The sequence below is a fragment of the Macrobrachium nipponense genome, chromosome 11, assembly GCF_015104395.2.
Source record: "Macrobrachium nipponense isolate FS-2020 chromosome 11, ASM1510439v2, whole genome shotgun sequence".
NCBI lineage: Eukaryota > Metazoa > Arthropoda > Malacostraca > Decapoda > Palaemonidae > Macrobrachium > Macrobrachium nipponense.
Genome location: NC_061087.1, coordinates 13,831,160 through 13,854,151, shown reverse-complemented (window position 1 = coordinate 13,854,151; position 22,992 = coordinate 13,831,160). Strand labels below are relative to the sequence as shown.

General features: G+C 39.2%; 1 protein-coding gene across 2 annotated transcripts in view; it reads left to right on the top strand.

Moving 5' to 3' along the window:
• LOC135226410 (protocadherin Fat 3-like) overlaps positions 1-22,992 on the top strand; it is a 378,891-nt gene that overhangs the window by 330,928 nt on the left and 24,971 nt on the right. The window lies entirely within an intron of this gene.

Genomic DNA, 22,992 nt, shown 5'->3' with positions numbered 1-22,992 from the left:
CCATAAACCTTATCAAGGCCCATATATGCATCATGCAGACTTGTACTTTCACTATCAGACCGGTCGGAACTCTTAATGATTTAGAAAAAAAAAGTGTTAATTTACTGTACGGTGTTTTTTCTTTACTAGCTACCGTATTGTTTGCTCTCGTTCTGATTAATGTCCTTCGGTTTTATGAATGCGAGTCTGATTCTCTGTCACAGAGCTGTGCCACCCAGAGGGTATATATATATATATATATATATATATATATATATATATATATATATCTATATATATATATATATATATATATAATATATATATATATAATATATATATATATATATATATATGGTTATTATATATATATATTATATATATATATATATATATATATATATATATATATTAGTAATATATATATATATATGAAATATGAAATGAATTTTATCACATCACCGTGATTCATATACAAGCATTAAGCTACAAATATCCTTTAATATCTAATTCGCTCCACCTCGGAATTAATATATTTTCATAAACTATATTGACCAAAGGGGAATTTTTAAGTTGATAAGAAATTCGTCGGTTCATGGACTCGAACCACTGAAACCAAGAATACAGGACGTACAGTGGTATTGGTATTATTATTAGTATAAATATTTATAATTGTTTACATTAAACCACCTCCCCTAACATGGGGTGGCTCCAGAGAAGAACACAACCGTCGGTCTCACACTGTGCCATTTGCCCCTATCCGTCTTCAATTCTGGCACTTCCTAAAAGACCATTATTCCTCCCAATACCTCTCATCCAATATATCCAGCCTTTTCTAGTTCTTCTCATCTACCTTCCTAACATTGACGAATTATATACTTTTCTCCAGCCTGGCATTGTTTCATCTTTCCACATAACTAAAGCACCTCAAAATATTCTCGTCCATTTGGTTAAGATAACCTGCTTATCACTTACCCTTTCTGTTCTTCTTAGGCTGCATATACTAAGCAGACTCTTCGTCTCAGTAGCTTCAATATTTTATATTTTCATCTATTTGGATTCAGGATCCACACTTCACCTCAGCATGAAGTTTGGATGAACAATCCCTGCATCCATTCCCTCCTAGGACTCTGTAGACTATTGTTCAAGTCTGTTCCCAACCTTTTATGTGGGCATTTTCAAATTGCTCTCGACAGAATTTCATTAGGTTTCGTGAATTTATAGTGTCATGCTTATTATCCTTTAACACGTTTATGGAAGTTGTTTCTTTTATTCTATTATTCTTGTAATCCCCTGTTAATCGTTATATGTGCATGATAAATGCCTCGAATATGGTTAGATTTTCAACGTCCCTCAGCAGTAGCAGAATTGATTTTCAGATATAAGATTTCTCTGGTGCTATCAAATGATTTCCAAAGGATAACCTTGTATGACTTATTGCCTCCAAGCAAGAAATGTAGCCAGCGTCGTTATCACTGCCTTCGTAGCGGGAGAAAATCACATGATGCAAGACTGAGTCTCGTCATGAATGCAGAAATTTATTTTGAGAAAACTTAATAGCATATTGCGGCCGAAGGAAAGCACATGTAAATCTCGGTCTGGACGTAATAGAGAAATTTATCTTGGGATCGCCGTCATCTCATGACCGCGTTTAGGTCATCGCGGTGGAGGCCAAATACAGGTCATAAACTTCTTGCAGTTGATGTTTATTGCGGTGATTAATTTTTTCCCCTTCGGGTTTGCTGCAGTAGCAGTCCGGAGAGCGGGTGTCTCTCATCTGGCTTTCTTCCATGATACCCATTCATCTTCGTGCAATGGGTTCTGCGACCTTTCACGCCTCCTGGAAATCTGGAGCAGTCTGGCGGGCTTCATTGTAATCATCATCATCATCATCATCCTCATTATACAGTAGTGGACGTAACTTTCAGATTAGCAAGGGTCCAGCCCGCTTTGTGTCCGATTCGTAATGGATTGCGAAAGTTCCATAGTTTGCTTTTCCACTTCAGACACGGAGCTGGTTATGTGGTCGCCGATGTCAGATTTTCGTTTTCTCTTTTTATTAAGGCTTTCACGAGCAAATTATGAATAATATTAATAGTTAATATAACTAAAAAAAAAAAATTTTTTTTAAATGAAACGTAAACGGCCAAAGGGTCCTAGGGATGGAAGGTGCGTGAGTGAAATCGGAACATGAATTTATTTTGAATGGGCAAAATAAATGAGGTCCGTAATAAATGGAAGAGAGGAGAATGTGTGAAAATGAGAATGCCCCATATAGGAGGTCTTCATCGCCGATGTGGGCATATCCCCGTCGGCCACTTTTATCCTGTAGCCATCATGTGACCCCCCCACCTTCCCCCCAAATTCTCTAGGTCCCACTGAGTATCCTCCAGGGGGGCGCAACTACTTAAATCATCCGTCCCACGGCGGCGATTGGCTCAGGCGATCTTCGTGTCCCGGATCCCGCTGGTCGATAAGAATCTGCTTGCCTTTTTTATCTCTGTGTTAACTTGCTTTGTATATAACGAGAGAAGGGGCCGATGACTTACAGAAACCCCTTCGGTCGGTGAGGTGAGAGAGGAGAGAGAAGAGAGAGAGAGAGAGAGAGAGAGAGAGAGAGAGAGAGAGAGATAGTAAGCTCGGCAGGAGGTCGCACGATCACGAACATTCTGGCACCACTCCGTCCGTTCCGGTGTGCATGAAAAGTGCCTTTAGGGACAAGGATCGTGCTTCTTCTTCTTCTTCTTCTTCTTCTTCTTCTTCTTCTTCTTCTTCTTTGATACTTTCGGATTAACCGAAAGTGCTGCTGATTGTAATCTCGCTCCGAGTGCACTGCTGGGTGAAGCTGTTAGTAGCATGATGTTTCAATTCCAGATTTCGAGGCGATCCCTCTGGAAATTCAGTAAAAATGACGTCGTCCTTAAGATACGATGAATTTGCCCTTTGAAAAAAATAGATCCAAATATTTTTTTAATGAATAAAATACTACCCAACATACTTAGCAAACAAGCAGTGTAGGATAAAATTCATAACCTCTCTGCGAAGGGTCCCAATAAGGCTCAAGTTGGAATGGAACGATTAGGCAGGCCATGCACCTGTTGTGTCAAAATCTAAATTTAAGAACCAGTTGCTTTGGCGAAAATTGCTAATGAATTGCACTTTGGATGTTCGGAAGTTGTGTTACAATTAGGTATCAGCACAAGTGGCCCATGTTTTCCAGTTGCACCAGCAGCAGCAGCTGCTGCTGGAAGCTTGCAAGGCGAAAGAAAAACAGAAGAGAAAATTGTTGAACACTGCCGCAACAGACTTTCGATCTCTCTGAACGGTCTCTTGGACACGTATAATGAGGTCCTTCATCTCATTTGCCTTCACGCCATTCTTGGAGGTGTTACTCGGACAACTGGGTCGCTCTCTTTCGCCTTTCGAAAAGGCATGGGCTCCCTTCGTGCCTTTGAGTATTACTTTTAAAGTTTTTGAGCGAAAGCGAACGAAACCTAAAGACGCCGTCGTAGCAGTTGCATGTGACAAGTCTTTCAGAAGTCTGGACGGATATGGTTATGTGTATCCTTCTGTGGATTTTATCTAGTTTTATCGCCTATTGTAGGGCTCCATGATCCTTTATCTTTCGTCTACTCTTATGCCACTAACTATATCTTTATGTCGAGATGTGTTTTTTCCTCGTTTTTCTTCCTGTTTTCTTTTTTATGTCCACACGACTTTCCCATGGTTAGAACATGACAATCTTGCATTTCCTTTTACAAATTTACCTGTACGAGATTTAAACTATAGAAATCGTGTATGCTTTAGGATTTAGGAAATTGTGATTTTTTTTTTCATATCTGACGAATTGTTCTGACTGAGACTTTTTTATTTGTGTAATAATTTAACTTTATAAAGTTCTTTGAAACTATTAAATGAAGTGTGCTTTGTGACGCCACACCCCTTTTTGCATGTACCAAAAGGACCAGCTACTCGGACACCTAAACTAGACACGAGGCCATATTTCAGTGGATAAGTCATTGTCACAAACACAGCAGGTCTGAAGGCAAAGAGAGAAAGCAAGGGAAAGGGGAAAGAAAGTATGACTTGTCCAAGAAAGGACAGACTTTCTAAGAGAAAAATTCCATGGTTCAGAAATTGGATCTTTGCCTGTTTGGTAGCAATTTGAAAAATAAAAAACTTCGAAGTTGGACAATATATTTCGTTGTTTTTTCCAGTGGGGTGAAAAGGCAAGAGTAATGTGTTTTTATCCAAAAAGTTGAGTGAGCACAGTTCTGTTTGTTTTTAATGATAGAACGGTGTCAGAATTTTACTCTTTTATTTTCGAAGTGATTGTTATTGTCTTTTAGGCAACTCTGTTGCGTTATTTATATTGTTGTACAGTTCAGTGCTGTGTCCTCTTACATATGTCATCTGTCCATAATTTTCTGCGCCAGTGGCTCAGCTCTCTAATGTTTGATCCCATGATCGTAAAGATGCCTCCTATGATTATGCAAAGCGCCATTATTCAATAAAGATTCGTCTGATTTGCTTCGGTGTTAAGCATTCTTTCGGAAATTGAATATGTCCCTTTGCATCTGCTGGACAAATCTCTCTCTCTCTCTCTCTCTCTCTCTCTCTCTCTCTCTCTCTCTCTCTCTCTCTCTCTCTGTATTCGTATTTAATTGTGAGGTCTTTGCGGCGATTAATTGATCAGTATCTTCCTTTCTGCTGCTTAATTGTCAAAACATGTAGTGTTATTGTCTATTTTATCGTTGGACCGAAAATGATGTTGTGATGTTTTAAAATCATACGCGAATGCCACCACCCCCACCCCCACACCAATTCTGTCCTCATTTATGGTGGCTAATAGCCAATAATTATTAGAATCCAACGGGCCACAGTTTCCAGTTACCGAAATTCAATATTCTTAAATTAATAAGTCTTATTTATCGTGACATTGATCTTGGGCGATTGTTGATTTCTTGTCTTTCGGCTTCTTTTTTTCACTATTTTTGTTTTGTAAATTAGTTCGCCTGAACCCAGGTCATTGCACTGTTACCGTTGGTGTAACCTCCGCCATCACTGATCCGTGAAAAACGCCTTCATATTTATACTGCCTCCCGCCCACTCATCCTCCCACAGCCTTCCTACCCCCCTCATTCCCCTTCGTCTTCCTCTTTCTCCCTCTACATTGTATGCTTCTATTTTATTTCTCTCTTGTTGAGACGCCGTGAGGGCTCCATTGTTTCTGATGTCACCTTTATTTATCTTTTTCCATTTCTCTCTTCCCGTTGACTGTTGATTTTTTTTATTGATAGGTTACCTCTCTCTCTCTCTCTCTCTCTCTCTCTCTCTCTCTCTCTCTCACACACATACACACACACACACCACTCAGGCTAATCAGACAGACCTTGGGGGAAATGGACATTCTCAAAAATCCAAAGTAGGTAGTGGCCCTTTGCCATCTCCCGTTAATCAGTAATTACATCAACATAGCATCAACGTTCAGGGAGCTTCGTATATTGTTCCTCTTATGTGATATCTCTTTATTCCTGAGTAATTTCTTGTGAGAGAGATAAAGGTAAAGAGAGAAATATTCTACTAGAAAGTGGCAGTATATTTTTGTATGTTTGTATGAAATTGGTTTTACTAAGCTGTCGTCCCCTTTTTTAGATATTTAGTTCCTCAGTAGAAACTCATAAACCTAAAATTATTCGCGAGTCAGATACCCATATTTCTTAATCGATAACATGGAATAATGGGAAAATTATTAGGTACGCAAAAAAAAAAAAAAAAAAAAAAAAAGACGAGTTCTGATAATACTACCAGGATTCTGACTGCTCTTCAAGTTTTCGAAAAACAAAGTGAGGAACACCAGAACCTAAATAGGAAAAATTGTAGCTTTACAGTATAAAACCGGCGTTTAAACAATGCTGAAAATTACTCAATTTCGTAAATTACCTTGATTACATTGTTCAAGTATTAGTGCAATAATCTCACTTTAATTGCCGAAGGTGTTTACGCTTCGATTGAGTTCTCGGGGAGCCAGGCATCGGTATAAATAACGTTTGGCATCATTTAGAAAATAGTTAACAGCGTGTCTAATAGCCCCGTATTTGCTCGTCCACGGGCATTTGGGCGGAATTTGCGCTTGCTCTAATAACTATTGTGTCCGAAGGAACATCACCTTTTGAGTAAGCTTCGCTAACGAGCTTTTTTTTTTTCTTTTTTTTTCTGCGCGCCCAGCGCTGCTTCGGGGATACCGAGAATGCAGTCGAGTATTTCCGAGTGGGGGGGTGGGGGGGGGGGGATGCAGTTTCTGCTATTTTTCTCCGCATTTTCGTGTCGTGATTTTTCTCCTCCTCCTCCTCCTCCTCCCCGATTCTTCTTCCATCGGCCTCCCCGAACCTCTCATTACGCCTGGTCACTGAGATATGACACTATTAATTATGGCACTGTCGCCCTTTTGCTCTTTTCGCGTTGCACCTGTTCTAATCAGGAAAACCGGTTTTTATCTCGGGCAAAAGGAGAACCTCCTGGACGCCTCTTCTCTTCTCTTGCCCTCCTCACACCCCCTCCCCATTCCTCCCTTTTACCCCCACCCCCCCCCCCCCACTCCCCCTCCCCTCTTTTTACGGGTTTAAGTTCACGCTTTCGGTACCTGTAACTTCACTCCCAGTACACCAATCTCCCTCCATTTTCTTCGCCTTTATTGTGTGTACTTTGTCTCCTCTGGAATAGGAGAATCATGTGGTATTTTGGGGCCTCAACTTATCCTCCTTTTGTATTCTTTGTATCTGTCACTTGTCATTTGGCAACTGTGTGACTTCCCAAGTGTATAGTGTAACTGCACAAAGAATGCCTGTAACCATACGACTGATGATCCTAAACCTTGGTTGGTGTTTGAGCCAGTGTATCGGACTTTCAGCTTCTTACTTGAGGGCACACAAGTGAACCCTCCTTTCCTTTGATTATTTAATGTCCGGTTGGGACCCCTCGTGAGGAGTCAAAATTTGGCAGCAAGAGCCCGTGCCAACGTAAGGCTGGCTCAGTCTAAAACACCAACAGCAGCGATACAGATGCTCTCACTAAATCGTTACTACAAATTAACGTCCCCCGAAATGTTACTAGATTTACGGGTAGCTCTATGAGCAAGAGGCCGTGCTGGCATTAGGTCAGCTTAATCTAAAACAACAACGTTACTAGTCGAAGATGTCTTGAGTATCCACGTTGTATTATTGGCATGTTTTTATTCGTAGAAGATTATCAGTCAGTATAAATAGTTGGGTTAAAAATCAGGAAGATTCCGCGCTTCATTCTTTATTAGGAAGTGTTTTGTCCATACCAGTGTTTTGTCAAAAGTACGAAACATTACCGCCATGAAATAAATATAGAATCTGAAATTTTTACTTCGCAGTGGTTTTGGTTTCAGTACAAACGAACAAATACGCAGTGAAAATTAAATTAAAATAAGATTCTTTTGAATTACTCGGATTTGTTTATGCAAAGTTTATAAAGTATATTCCCTTGGTATTGTCATTCTTTTTTATCTTTATTTTTTAACGGCTCATTCCTTGAACATTTTCAATGCCGGCGTCCTTCCAGAATTGGACAGCATTTGATCCCAGATAAATATGGATTTCTAAGAATCATCGTTATTGAGTGCAGTTCATTTTCTTTCAAATTTATTTGCACATGGCAAAATAAGCAGCTTCAGCCGCCGCCCCCCCCACCCCCCCACCCCCCCCACCCCACCCCACCCCACCCCATCCCATCCCACCCCAATCCCCGCCTACCGCTCCGAGATCAACACACTCCGCACACGCGATAAGCCCGGAACTGAAGCCCTAATAACCTAGATGACATCTCGGGAGGACAAGCCGAAAAAACCGAATCTTTCCGGAGGACCCCGTCATTAGAGTCATCAGAGAAGCAAAGTGGCGTACATATCCCACGTTTTGAGTCGCGTCGTGACAGAGGGCAAAAAGGAAACCAAAGTCGTTTCCTCCAGCAGCGATTAAGATTAGCGAAGAAATCGCTCGATGACGGGCGGCGGGAAAGGACGATGACGGGGGAGGAAGGGTCTGTGACATCCGGATGAGCCAATTGGCACCGAGACTTCACGTGACGTCAGTCGCTGCTCTGGCTCTTCTGATTGGTCGACCGGGTGGATTCCGCCTTTGATTGTGACTCGTTCTTCTGACTCTGATGCCCAGCGTTGTCCTCATTCTTAGATGTCTTTGGACATCTAATTAATCATCAAAGTAAGTCGTGTTACGTTAGGAGGCTTTATTTGTTAATGGTAAATATTTCTACTCGTTGACTTTACATACAAGATATGACACGTGGAATAAACTGTCACCAGAAGTTGTAAACAGCAACAATGTGGGAGAGCTTAAAAGAAAGTTAAACAAAATCATAAGGACACTGTGAATGAACAGTAAAACCTGCTCCTAGAGGTAAGTCCTAATCCTTGTAACGCCTTGTAACTCATTAATTATATGCGTACTCATAATGCAAACAGTGTATGCATCTAAAGGCTGTGAAAAAAAAGGAAAAAATTTCATCGTATTGAAAAGACATTTGAATATAGGCAATTTGATAGTGAGACAATAAAGAAATAAATTACCAATATTGTGGTGGTTCTTTTCCTTGTGGGTTATATACACAATATATTGCCTATACACGAATATAGTTGTGCTGAAGAGGTGTGTAACCTTCGAGGAGGAATTTTTCGGAGAATCTAAGTTTTCAGTGAAGAAACTGAGAGAGAGAGAGAGAGAGAGAGAGAGAGAGAGAGAGAGAGAGAGAGAGAGAGAGAGATTCCTCTAACAGGTGTATGTCTGTGTATATTAATGTTTTAATAGCAATACATCAGTAATGCATATCTGCAGGAACTTCAGAATAGACGATTGTGTTTATGTTCTCTCCGTCTTTTTGTATATGTACTCGGGTATATTCAAATGTAGTACATCCTTGCCTTAGTGAGTTGCTTATGTAAGTCTTCAGTGATGACTAAATGTTTTAAAGTGGTTTCCTCTTGTGGCTGCTTATTGCAGGTTAATGTTGTGTCCTTGATTCAAGTTTGAAGTTATTCAAGATCATTGTTTTGTAGAATACAAAATCAAATTGCATAACTTAAAATTTTCATATGATATTTGGGCATATTTTCGCCCTAGTGCAATTTCTATTGAAGTCAGCAACATTTTTCGCAGAACTGTTTTCTTATCAAGACATTGAATCAGTCTGTACTGCTCTTTCTCATCAGGCAAGCTTCTCAGGAATCGGGAAAAATGATTCGAGGATCTTTCCATATAATTTTTAATCCAGTCCTAATGACGCAGCCGAGAGAGGCGGAGAAAACAGTCCGTCGACTACATAAAGAAAAAAGTAAACGGAAACATTGTCGAATAATTATTCCTTATTCCTGAGAAGCTCTCCAGAAGAGAAAGGGAAGAAGTATAGACTTATATGCAAAGTCTTAATAAGATGATAGTATCTGCGAACAATGCCATACTGACTTCAATAGAAATTTTTTTATATGCCTGACAAGTCTAACTTTTTATTTGATTCGTTATCGTTACATCTCTGAAAAACGGTATTTGCTGATTCAGAGCTACTGTCATTTTCAGGTCAATGGAAACCTGTCATTTAGTATAATTTCGACCCTTACATTTCAAGCTTTTTACAACTCTCATTATGAATGGTTTATCGTATGGCTCCTACTTGCCGTACAACTTAACTTATTGCCTCGGGCTCTTTGAACGGTGAAAGCATATTTCTGCATTTCACCTTATACAGTCGATATAATTTGGGGGCTGTAAGCGGAAATGGCCATAATGTACGTTAAAGGCTTGTAATGATTTCTTTTGTTAACAAGTGAATTATTAATAATACCGCCGTCGCCTTGCGTTCCAAAACCCATTTATACTTTCCCTCTGTAAAGTCATTTGCATGATCAGACGGAAATCACGCTTTGTTATTATTGATTAGCGCGTGGCACTTTGGCGTCTCTTAAGTGGTTTTTCATTTTAGCACTGAGTCTAGGCTCTGAGTGTTGTTCGAATTGCGTTCAACTCATTTCTTTTGGTTTAAGTTTTTTTTCCACCAGCATTCACCAACACACACACACACACACATATATATATAATATACTACGTGTGTGTGTGTCTTTGTGTGGTATTTCATCATTGTTTCTACAATAGGTCTTTGTTAGTGATATGTTTGCTACGGATCATTAAGGTTTTTCCTTCTTTCTTTCCTTGCGTTGTATTTTGGTTTTCTAGTTTTTTTTTTCTTTTTATATATCTGTATATACCATCCAGGATTATTCGGTGAATTTCAACTGATATGCTGTAATGGGATACCGATTGTAATCCACTTTATTCTGTCGATTCTTGCTAAGTAAGTAATTACTTTAATTAAGAACCAAGTGCTGCACTTTCATGAGAGGGGGGGGGGGGGGGGCGAGTGTCGACGTTTCAAGAGATGTTTTACGACTTGATTGCATTTACATTTTGTCTTCCCTGTGAGCACGTTCGGATTCTACCTGGAAAGTAAAGCATTCTTTCGTCTCATAAGTAGAGCAAAATTGGGATTCGATAAAACGCCATACGGGGATCTTATTCCTGGATACTTTCGCCCAGACACTCTTTTGTTTTCCTCCTCCGGTAAAAGTGTTCCATTCTTCATTTGAGCCACACAAAAAACAACAACAACAACTTTAGAACTTAAATTGCAGCGACGAAAAAAAAGGATACGGTGGCAATTGTTGCTGTCTAGAAAAGGTCACCTGAGGTCAGGGCTTTGTATCGGTTCTTTTGGTAGTTTTTCTCCTCTGGGCCTCAAAAGATCCCGTACGAGGTGATAGTTGCCTGGAGAGAGAGAGAGAGAGAGAGAGAGAGAGAGAGAGAGAAAAAGAAAAGGAGGAGAGAAGAGAGAGAGAGAGAAGAGAGAGAGAGAGAGAGAGAGATGGGGATGAGTTATTTTCAAGGGCTTTCCATACTCAAAGTCAGGAATGCTCCCCTTAAAAAGTTCTTTATGGCATATATGGGAATGGCTAACACTCTTGATTTTTATTTTACATACATATATATTTTTGCCGTGGGCCGAAAGACCCCATGGGATGGAATTCACGTTTTGTTTGGTTATTTAAATCAGTTAACCCAATGTAAATCTCCTCTTGTTTAGACAGCCAATGCAACTTCCTTATGGTCTCTCTCTCTCTCTCTCTCTCTCTCTCTCTCTCTCTCTCTCTCTCTCTCTCTCTCTGTAAATCTCGAACATCGAGGCATCCCTGTACCTGTCTTTGCAACATTTTAAAGAGTAACATGGTGCCATATGTTGGCTGTTCGTTACACTTCAGTGAATCAGATATGTCCAAGCTTTCGCGTATTTGTTGTTGATGTTTTAAACAAAACACTGTTAGGTTAATTCATAATATTTCTTTTCTTAACACCTTCACAAGCTTGTCATTAAGCTGTTAAAATTGGCAAAGATTCCTTTGAAGTGACATTTAAAGTTTCATGTTTAAATTACAATGACAGATGAGCTCAGGAGTTTACCTCTGGCATAATCATGATTGATTTTGTTGTATAGTAACCTGGCGTCACATCTTTCTAGTCATCACATCCACAATATAAAAAGTAAGAGAGATAAAAATAGATTAAAATCGGGTAAATTTCATTTGCAGTATATGTTGATGTAGGAAGTCAGCAAGGTCATTTGGTAGGCAAATGTTGGACTGAAATTTATTCACGTTTTATTCAGTACACACACTCTCTCTCTCTCTCTCTCTCTCTCTCTCTCTCTCTCTCTCTCTCTCTCTCTCTCTCTCTCTCTCTCTGTGTGTGTGCGTGCGTGCGTGTGTGTGTGTGTGTGTGTGTGTGTGTGCGCGCAAGTGACATTGTTGAATATGTTCTTTAATGTCACAGTTGTATATAGTACTGTAAAAGAAAATGGCGGGAGGGGGGGCGGCGACTGCGAGGATCTCTTATACCAGGAAATATAGGGAGGCATATGAGGTGTGAAAGTAATACCACGATGTTGAAACCTATAGCGACAAATATAAGAACCAGGTGAAATAGCAAAAAAGTCAGGGTCGTTTCCAATACGGGGAATTATGGTTGTATATCTATTTCCGGTATTCTTGGTACTTGCTTATTAGCGGTGGATTTCCTTTTGGATTCTGGACAAGATTCACTTTGGAAATGCCGTTACAGTTGTTGATGTCTATCGGCCGAGTACGGAAAAATTATTAGAGAAATTAGCCTTCGCCCGAAGTCTCCTTTCTTTCATTCTTTGGAGATCTAAATCAGCATTTGGCTATTGCAGTTGGGATTGTAAACCGAAGGCCATTCTATTTTTGTAAGAATAAATGACAGATACGTAGAGTTTGTGGTATATATGAAAAACTTATTTTATTACATGTTTCCTCGAAGATTTACTTATGATTTATTGGCTTATAATTCAAAGTGTGCCGATGGAAGTATATTTTGTGTTGCTGTTTCAAATATTTTCTTAGCTCTCGCGTGTCGTCTTCAAGTTGAGTTTATGACCTTTTGGTCTGTAGTTGATGGAAAGTATCGGTATGTACGATTTTCCTTGCGGAAGTCATTAAATTAAGGAGTCTATAGGAAGATTATAGAGACCAAATGCTATAAACTCTGAAGAAAGAATCTGAAAGTAGAACTCGGTCACCTGAGGTGTGCTTGAATTGAAAATGTTGAAAGTGGACCGTCACGTCTGATCATATGTTTGCTTGGTGATTTCTTTTGTGGCAGTATAAATACTAGCCGGAGGGGAGAGGACTCTTCTCAAGATATCATGTATGTCTTGTCATGAGTTCAGGATGTTGATATAAGAGAAAATTGCCATTGTTGAACACGTCTACGTGATCTGCAACCTTATGTGGTCACAATGTGTCAGACGTGTGCAGTTGCAAGTGATGTCTGTGTTATTAATTTTTCTTCTGATTCACGTTTACCTATGACTTCTTGCTCTCCATCCCCGTAGGGGGGTAGTGCCGTCAGTAGACCTCATGTGGTGCACTGTGGACATTACTTAAGGTTCTTTACAGCGTGCCTTCGGCCCCCAGTTGCAACCACTTTCGTCCCTTTTACTGTACCTCCTTTCAAATTCTCTTTGTTCATCTTCCTTTCCACCCTCCCTGAACAATTTAATCCATATTGTAACTGCGAAGTTTTCCTCCTGTTACACCTTTCAACCCTATTACTGTCAATTTATATTTCAACGCTGAATGACCTCATAGGTCCCAGCGCTTGGCCTTTGGCCTAAATTCTATATTCAACTTTACTCAACTCTTGCTCTCCATTTATTTAATTTGTTCTGTTTCCTCTTGAACCTCCTCTTCCCATGCACTTTCTCCTAAATGATCGGCCTCAGTTCCTTGCATCTCGCTCTCTCGTGTCCATTTTTCTCTAACACCTCATTGGAAATGAGAGGTTGCCCCTTCTATAGCTCGGTTGTCAGACGCTCGGCGGTGTAAATTAGTCTGGATGCAAGTCGTCTTCCTTTGTATTCATATCGAAGACAAGATCTCACCTAAGACACTTCAGAGTTCTGGGGAAAGGCCAAAAGGTCTCCCCTACGTGGATAGGGTCGAGCGAGAGCCTTCATTACATAAGGTTTGTTTTTTTATTGTTTGGACGAAGATAGAGATACGTGGACCAACATATACAGCTCTCTCTCTCTCTCTCTCTCTCTCTCTCTCTCTCTCTCTCTCACACACACACACACACACACACAGAGTGACTTTAGGTATTTATATTGTGGCACATAACATTTCGAGTTAAACTGCTTCAGAAGGCCTGCTTCCATTTCACTTTATTTGGCTTACATTATCATACCTTAATTGAAGAGAGAGAGAGAGAGAGAGAGAGAGAGAGAGAGAGAGAGAGAGAGAGAGAGAGAGAAGTTAGTGTATAGTGCTTTAATGTAGACAGTGGGATAAAAGGGGGAACTTATTGTATGGGGATTTATTGTAGATGGTTAGAGAGAATAGGGAACCTGTTGTATGGGCATTTAATGTAGTGTTGTTTGGCAACTGATTTAGATTTAGATGGAATGTGTTCATCAGGTGTGTGTATATTAAAGCTATTACTTCAGTATCACTTGGAATTACATTTATATCACCGCATTCTATAAGTACAGTGATCTTTAATTCTTAATATTAAGCATTTTATTCACTTAAGTTTTTTTACATAGCGACAGTTATTCTAAGTTTTTTACATAGCGACAGTTATTCTTTATTAGCCTACGGTGTGCCATGATAATATATTCTTACTACAATTTACCATTCTCTTACCTCGATGACAAGAACTGGCATTCTTTAAGAATTAAATGCGCGCTTCGTTTTAATGAAAGTATCGGTTCATTACAACGGTTTATCTTAGCTGTTAGATTCATTTGAAATATTTTTTTATTGGTTGCGATAGCTACAGTTTGTCAGCAAGTTGCGAATGTTAATACTGACAAAGAAATTGTCAATTTTTTAGTGTCAGCTTCGTATTGTAACCACAAGTATTTGTACGCGTTTGTTTAGATGCAGTGTTAGATTTACGAATATAGATAGGTAACACTTACCTACCTACGTATTTGTACGTACAAACTGGAAAATACGTACCGTTATGTACGCTTTCCATATGTTAAATATTTGTAATTCTTTTGAGTGGCATTTTGCAAGTTGTTGTTGTTGTTGTTGTTGTTGTTTTTTGCAGACTTCTAAAACTTCGTATCACGCCCGTTCTAAACAGGACTGCCACAAAGTCTTCGTCGAAGTGACATTTCGTAACAGCCTCCTGGTGACACACCACGAAAGAAAGTAAAAATAGAAATGATAATAATATTGTTCGGAATTTTAAAAATAAAGTTGCGTGTCTGACCATTCATTGGAGCGTAGCTTTTGACGAAAGGTTTTTTTCTTATTACTGACAAATTACAAAGAAAAACTTCGTTTTCTATGTAAAAATATATATGTATATTTTTTAGAGAATATTAGTTGAACATATTGTCCCTTCCAAGGTCACGTGGGTGGGCCTCAGTGTAACGCTAGACGATTCTTATAGATTGAATAACTGAACCTAACTGTTGCAGTTGTTGTTGTTGTTGTTGATTGTGTTACTGTTGTTTTGCTGACCTTGTTGTGATGTTGTATGTTGCTCTTGGATTGTGTTAGGGAAGCTTTTTAACGTATATTTTTCGCTAATCTTGCTTTATTCTCTTGATTTGTGTTCGAAATGTTAAATGGCCATTTTCTAAATAAGAATGATATTTTTAGTTTTTTGAGTAGCCTATCCTTACCTTTGTGTTTATTCATTTTTTTTAACCTGTTTGGGCCCTTTTCTTACGTTTGCATTTATTATTTTTTTAAACGTGTTTTGTTAGCATCCTTGTTTATGTGTCTGTTCATATGTTTTTTATTCTATTTTTTTTTCTTACGAGAGAATTGTCAGTAATTCTTACGTCCACATATAAACTGGCTGTACTATTTTATTACTAAATAAATTCCCAGAGAAGGGCGTCAAAGGGATCATGTATTATTATCATTAGGACCTTTTGTTACCTGATAACCTTCGAGTATTTTAGGAAACTGATGTTTATGAGAATGCGAGGGATAAGCCGCGGCTTCTCAATAGAATTGTAACCGTAGTCTTCTTATGCACAGCCCTTGTTTAAGATTGCAGGACACGACAAGAGACCAGAGTCTCTCGTTCACGATCGTCTGTTGTCATACCAACGCAACAATACGGGGAATTGCATTTTCTGTTTATAATTCCTACTTTTTTTTTCTGTCAATTCCTAGGGGATGATAGGTGTGAAATAATGTTCCACGTACATTTGATTTTGTTTCGTTTTCTGTCAGAGCATCTGGGGATCAGGGACACGAAGGGCGTCTTGGGCTGTTTTGTATCACGAACCATCTGTATTTCCTTCTGTCGTTTCCACTTCTATCTTTTCCCCTTCTGCTTGTTTTTCCTTTAGTTTTGCTCTCTGAGGTTTCCCCTTATTGGAGCTTTTCCTTCTCGTTTTTCTCCTTTTTGGAGTTTTTCGTTCTCGGGTTTTTCCCCTTTTTGAAATGTTTCTTGCTTCTGTTTCCCCTTTGGTAGTTTTTGTTTCTCGTGTTTTTCCCCTTTTTGGACTTTTTCTTTCTCGTGTTGTTTCCCTTTTTGGATTTGTTACTCTTGTTTCCCCTTTTGCAGTTTTTATTTCTCGTGTTTTTCCCCCTTTTGGAGGTTCTCTTGCTCGTTTTTCCCCATTTGTAGTTTTTCTTTCTCGTGTTTCCCCTTTTTGGGGATTTTATTTCTTTTGTTTCCCTTTTTGGATTTTTTTTGCTATTGTCTCCCCTTTCTCGAGTTTTTCATTCTTTTTGGAGTTTTTCTTGCTAGTGTTTCCCCTTTTAGGAGTTTTTCATTCTCGTGTTTCTCCTTTTTGGAGTTTTTCTTGCTCGTGTTTCCCCTTGTTGGAATTTTATTTTTCGTGTTTCCCTTTTTGGAGTTTTTCTTGCGAGTGTTTCTCTTTCTAGCTTTTCATTCTCGTGTTTCTCTTTTTTGGAGTTTTTCTTGCTCGTGTTTCTCCTTGTTGGAATTTTATTTTTCGTGTTTCCCTTTTTGGAGTTTTTCTTGCGAGTGTTTCCCTTTTTAGCTTTTCATTCTCGTGTTTCTCCTTTTCCGAGTCTTTCTTGCTCGTGTCCCTCCTTTTTGTAGTTTTTTTCTTATGCCACTTCCCGTCAGTGACAAGTCACAAGCAACGTTCACAGAACACACGATGATTTCTGTCTCTTTGTTTGTCACAATGCGCCATTACTTCCTTGATTCTTATCACTTTACATAATGCATAATGTGTCAGCGTTAACTCTAAGTCCTTATCAGATATCTGAATAGCGTTTAGGTGCAGTGAGAACACTTTCCCAATAGGAACTCCCAAGCTGCTTTGCATAAAGAAGACATTTAGCTGTTCCTACGCATTGAATGGACCGGAGTCAAAAATCAAGGTCTCCCTGAGTTCAGATATAGGTCAGAGTGCAGGACTGCAACTTCATTCTCATTCAGTCCTTGTGATGGCGTTTTGATCCTAGTTTAATTAATCCTTAAGGATGCTGGGGTGGGGGGGGGGGGGGGGGGGGGGGGGGGGGGGGGGGGGGGGGGGGGGGGGGGGGGGGCAAGGGGGGGGGGGGGGGGCGCCGTTCGTATTGATACTTCTTTTTTCTTCTTCTCTAGGACGCGGAGATTGTGAGGAAAGTTTTTGGGGTAACAAATCATAGTTTTTATTATGAAACCAGTTTTCCTGGGAGAATCCCAACAGCAAGGCATCGAATGATAAACAACGTGTCGCTATGATGTATTTGCCACTGCCGTGTGCTTGAAGTTACGTATTAATTAAGAGAGGGCGCTTTTCTTATTGGTTGACGGATTTTGTTAACAAATTGCCGTCACGACTCGATTTATCGTTGTCTTAGGGAAATTCTTCACAAGCATCGCCGAGAGAAATTCTTCACAAGCATCGCCGAGAGAGAGAGAGAGAGAGAGAGAGAGAGAGAGAGAGAGAGCGCTTCCATCTTCTTAGGAAAAGTATATTTTGCAGACATTTCATGTTCTTTATAGAATTGCACCTTTCTGTAGATATAGGCATACGCACACACAGAGACAGATTTTCTCCTCTTCTTGGGAAAAGTATATTTTGCAGACATTTTATGTTCGTTATAGAATTGTGCCTTTCTGTTGATATAGATACACACACACACACACACACACACAGAGAGAGAGAGAGAGAGAGAGAGAGAGAGAGAGAGAGAGAGAGAGAGAGAGAGAGAGAGAGAGAGAGAGAGAGAGAGAGAGGTTTTCACTCGCTTCGTTAACGCGCTCTGCCCAGGAGCGACATTCTGGAATGGTAAATCTCCATAGTGTTTTCACATAAACAAAGAATGAGATTCTGCCATTTTCACTTCAGCCTTCCTGTAGCGTGAAGAACGTGACACAATGATGTCTCACCTTCACTTTCCAAACACCCAGGTGACTTGGATGAATTATTTATGTTCAGCTTTCTTGCAATATGATATTTGTCTTTTATGTTGTGAATGTTCGTTAGAATGGGCGACACGTTTATGATAAAATGCGACGGGAGATAATGTCAGTGTAAAGAATATACGTACTTGTCTGTGATAGTTTGAGTTGACCAAGATATGCGTTTTTGGTAAAAGTTTTTCCAACGACTGAAATCTTAAAAATATACTTTGGAAATAATCATATTAATATAGTATAGTATAATATACCATATATATTTTGAAATTGTGTTCTTAATGTAAAAAGGGAATTTTACATTAACAAAACCAAAGATTATTCATTAACCCATTCTCGATAGTCGTCACATTTCACTTGATAAAAGCCATCGCAAGTACTAGCTTATCATACGCTGATATTTTGAAAAAACATAAAGTGGAAATTTGTGGAATTTTTAATTACCTTTATCATTAAAAAGAAAAAAATATTGAAGATGCCATTAAAACAACAAGAACGAACTCATTTCAGTAACAATACAGACGATGCATTTATTTCAAGTTAATAGTGAGTTGATAGAAAAAGAACGATATAACAGAAATCTCTCTGTCAATGTGTGTGTGTGTGTGTGTGTGTTTCCATCGATATTACGGCTCTAAAAGCAGCTTGAAAGTATTTATGTTCAAATATTTTCTGATGTCGCGACCATCTGATTATATTTGTCATACAATATATATATATATATTATATATATATATATATATATATATAATATATATATATATATATATATATATATATATATATATATACACTCCTCTCCGTCTTGAGAGAGAGAGAGGAGAGAGAGAGAGAGAGAGAGAGAGAGAGAGAGAGAGACACGCGGACGCTTCAATCGATAAACTCTACGGACTTAGTCATGCACATTGACTCACCCACACTGTCTCATCCAACCTGACTGACTCACTGTAGTCAAAGCCTTCAAACCTCTCGGAATCTGATGTTACGAATACCTGAACAGGTTTTTTTTATTATCATTATTTAATAAGGTTTGCTTTGTGCCAGCATGTTTACCTGTGATCATCCCTTTGCTTGCCGGTACCAGTCTGTTACCTAGAACAGATGCGTACTGTACCGAGAATTCGTGTTTTGTTTAGGGAAGAGCGGTTATTTATTTTTTTTTCTTTTTGGAGGGGGGGGGGGCGCCTACGATGACGAAGGTTGTTACTGGAACTGTTAAGTGTAAATTTGTTTGGCATAGATTCCATTGCGTCTTTTTTACGTGTTCTTTCGAATATAAAATTGTCCCCCCTATAATCGTGACAATTTTTTTTTTCGTCAACAATCCGACAGAAATATCTAACATACGACTCCGCACAATATAAAAAGAAAGGTACTAAAAAATGGCAACTTATTTTTAGCCTATTGACGTTGAATGGGAAGACTTTTATAGTTATCGATTGCGGGAAGGGTTAGGTTCCCAAGCTGAGATTTATATTTGTGTGTGTGTGTATCTGTGTGTTTGTGTGTACCAAAAACAAAGACAAGCAGCCAGGTATAAAGACGGATTGAATAAGTGGATCGTGCTCTGAAAAATATTATGCCCATCTTCTGCTAAACTTTTAGATCTCCTTCGTTGTAATGCTGAGACATGCTGTGGAAGGGGATTGACCGCTTCGTCAATGGCTGGAAGTCTGGAGATAATCCAGTAAGGTCTCTCTCGCCTGTGGGCTATCCTCCAGACTCGAGGACTAAAAAAAATTTAGAATTTCAGTGAAAAATGAAAGAATGCCTAATTTACAATGGCCTAGAACGCTCTGAAGAATTCGTATTCAACGATGCGAAAACCTCTGGAACATTTCGCCTTTCTTTCCCCCCCCAAAAAAAAAAATACTTTTGGGTTCCTTTCTGCTCCACCATTCGTAAATGGTTTGTTTATATTCCATAAAACATGTCAGGTACGTCCTGTGGTGCTTGATGGAGAAGATCACGGAGACGAGACGATTACATGAAACCTAACAGTTGCTCCTAATGATTACAGATATACTTAGAGCAAATTTGTTGCCACGATGGTAGTGCCATGCTGTTTTGTTTAAGCAGTGACCATTGCTGATTGATTATATTGGTGTCCTCGTTACCGCCGCTGTAGGTGCCTGGGATTTCATGAAATTGTGATTGGATGCTGTGTGTGTGTGTATATAAATGTGTGTGTATATATATATATATATATATATATATATATATATATATATATATATATATATATATATATATATATATATCAGCGCGAAGTTGCACCATGGAAACGTTCCATATTCATTATAATTCTTTATTTCCTAACTTCCGTGATACCTTTATTACATCATCAGGAAATCTGTTAAATAATGAATAATATTACTTTAAAAATTACTCTAAAAATCAATAAAATGCAGAAATTGCGACACATAAAAACAGAAACAAAAGCAAGACCAAAGACTGCTAACCAACCTTATGCAATTTAGGCAGACGACAGAATGAGAATACATAAATAAAAGTCAACTCACATCAACAAGAATTGGAAAAAAACATCAGCATCAACAGCAGCTGATAAAAAGATGCTGTTGAGAAGTTTTTTAAAGCTTAGAAAAAGCGCCCTCGGGAAAAAAAATAAACGCCACATTGCAATCTTCGTGTTGACCACAACGTTCTGTTTTGTTTCTGAATGTCTGGTCTAAATCCCTGCTTCTCTTTATCTAAGATGTATGCGTCGTCTCGTATTATTATTATACTTATTCGCTCCCCATTGTTCTCTCACATCAGTTCATGTCAGAAATAGAAAATAGGTTTCGGGGGAGTAAATGTGTTTTGAATTTGCTCTCCAGATCTTTTCTGAGTGATTATTATTCCCAGACATGTGGGGGAGTGATGATAACAAATTGTTGATGTATACGTACTACATTACCCAGCCATCATGATTCACAAATGGTCAAGCATATCAGTATGGTTTGAATGACGCACCTTGATTCATTATTGAAGCTTCGTGCTTTACAAATTGTCTACATCTGTCGGGTGATATTGGTAGGCATCGTAACTATCTGTCTGCTGAAGATGAACTCTCTCTCTCTCTCTCTCTCTCTCTCTCTCTCTCTCTCTCTCTCTCTCTCTCTCTCTCTTTTGCGCAAGAGATGAGTTTGCGTTCTTGTTCAAACCCGCTTTAGATTTAAAGTAATACTTTTTATTAATTTATCTGAGCCATAATTTTTTATCATATTTCTCTTCACTTGAACTCCCCCCCTCCCCCCCACAATCCCCCCGTCTCCCAAAGATCTGGAAATTATTGGAATTTGAAAACTGTCAAACTAATTGATCTTTTTCCTTTATGTAAGGGAACCTATGAAATTTTTTATGTTCGTGCTACGTTTAGTGAATGAAATTGCGTCTATTCAGGCTTAAGGTTCACCATTATGGACTGGATCATTCTCATTGTGATTATGATAATGATATACTTCGCTCTTATAATCTTATAATGACATGATGATGAGATGATCGATGCTCGATAGCAGCGTCGTTGTACGGCAGTAGAAAGAGTAATAATTGTCTTGTTTTCACTGAATATCATTTCCACCATAATTATAGGAATGATGGCGATAATGGTCAAAGTACGACATTAGAAATATAGCTGTGTATTCAACGGTTCTACTAGTGCTACGATTGTTGTTGTTGTTGAGGTTGTTTTAGGAGCAGAATTCATTTTCACCTGTATATTTTATCTGTTGTACGTGATAGATAAGGAGACCTCAGAAACATCTTTTATTCAAGACCACAAACCACGATTCTGCATTAAAAAACGCATTGCGTATCGCCTTCACAACACATCAAATGGCACCAAACGCGCCGCATCGTCCTCGTGCCCTTGTTATTGAATACTAAATCAGCTTCCAAGGAGATCGTACCATTTCAACGACAGTAGAACCCTAGAGCGCCTCGATCCACCGCGATGGGTGGGGCCCGAGATTGAATTAGAATATTTGCCGTACCAATTCTCATGTTGACCTCTTCGCATTCCATTCAGGCATACTCCGACTGTACACTGTTTCCCCAAAACACCGCTCTCGCAGCAACTACCGACAATGCCGCCTCCATATCACTTTGGGCGCGGTCCCGGACTGGAAGAGGTGTGGCTTGATAGAAAGACCTGGCAGTTTTCAAGAGTCGTGAGACTGTGTAGCTGTTTTACCACATTTATACTCCCGAGTACTTCATGGATGCACACTTCTGGTATAGCATATGCCTCGAGAACTCTGCACTTCTCGGTACTTGTCTTCCACTCATCCACTCCCTCCTTCATCAAGCCTCTTTTTTTTTTTTCTTCTTCTTCCCTTGTAACTTAGAGCTGACCAAGCCTCTGCTTCCCTCCCCAATCTGACCCTTCGGGAGAAAGTAACTGTTTATTAAAGAAGCAGTATGCAGTACATGAGGCTGGGTTAGCTCAGCATTTTGAGTGAGGTGTTGTTTTGTAATTGATGCGTGAGTACTTTTGCCAAGGTTTAAAGCGGAGAAAGTGAACTTTGAATAAACAAAAAATATAATTGGAACATAAACACGTCAGAGAAGGAGGAGAAGTAATGTATTCGTTCTGAATTATGGAGGTAATATGGATATCTCTTGTATGCTCACACAACCTCATTTCACCAGAAGTTTACGAGCGACTGGAAGGATGTATATAAGCGTTAATATCCTTGGCACATGAAGGTCTAATTGTTTTGCACGCCCTGAGCCTATCGGAAACCAGGTGCAAAAGAAAGTGCCCCCCATTTTTCTTATTATTTACAAGGACTTGTGTTCATGGCACGCAATCCAGGGCTAGTTTCCCTTCTCTTCGTGAATTCCAATAGCCTGAGTATGAAATTCAAATATATTGTTTTATGTCCATGTATAAGTTTTTGCGGAGGGGTTGGGTGTTCCGATGAAAGTTAAGTCGTGTTCTCTCGCCGTAATATTGAATGATAATGAATACCCTTTTCCATGAGAAATGGGC